General features: G+C 35.7%; 1 non-coding gene across 1 annotated transcript; it reads left to right on the forward strand.

Annotated features, from left to right (window-relative positions):
- Positions 1-386: 386 nt before the first annotated feature.
- On the forward strand, positions 387-493 carry LOC132660431 (U6 spliceosomal RNA). Its single transcript, XR_009601781.1, has one exon. It is a non-coding gene; the product is annotated as a U6 spliceosomal RNA (small nuclear RNA).
- The last annotated feature ends 204 nt before the right edge of the window (positions 494-697 follow it).

Genomic DNA, 697 nt, shown 5'->3' on the forward strand with positions numbered 1-697 from the left:
CCTACGCTGCCATCTTCCGGAACCCCCTCCCTTTGTCATGTTTTTTAACAGTAGTCTTATGATGTGTCTATATATGGTTTAGTTTTTCATTCTTTCTTTTTTATATATCTGATTTGTTTTTTTTTTAGAACTTAGATCTGTAGCTTAATGACTTGTTGGTTTTAGAAAATTTTCGATTACTTTCTTCTCAGATACTTCTGCACCGTTCATTTGTTCCTTTTCCTGTGGGTACCTATTACATATATATTAGACATTCTCACTATAGAAATATGTATATACACACACAATGTACTTAGCCATACTGAGGGCCTATAAGTGGGACTGTGATACCCCAGTAGGATGGAAATGGGGAAAGCTGCCATGTGATCAGAAATATTAAGAGTTCGGTGCTCGCTTCGGCTGCACATATACTACAACTGGAATGATATAGAGAAGATTAGCACGGCCCCTGTGCAAGGATGACACGCAAATTCGTGAAGTGTTCCGTATTAAAAAAAAAAGAAAGAAAGAAATATTAAGAGTTGGGAAAGCCAAGGACACTAGTCACTAATACTGTTTTCTTAGTCATGTTGGATAATGGTCATCATCAAATCTCCAATAAGGATAAACTGGGAGTGGATATCTCTTAAAATGTTTTTATTTCAGATTCAGATACAAATCCTTTTGTCATTTTCACTAAATCTGGGATTTTAATGCT

This window comes from Panthera onca, chromosome B4, assembly GCF_046562875.1.
Source record: "Panthera onca isolate mPanOnc1 chromosome B4, mPanOnc1 haplotype 2, whole genome shotgun sequence".
Classification (NCBI taxonomy): Eukaryota; Metazoa; Chordata; class Mammalia; order Carnivora; family Felidae; genus Panthera; species Panthera onca.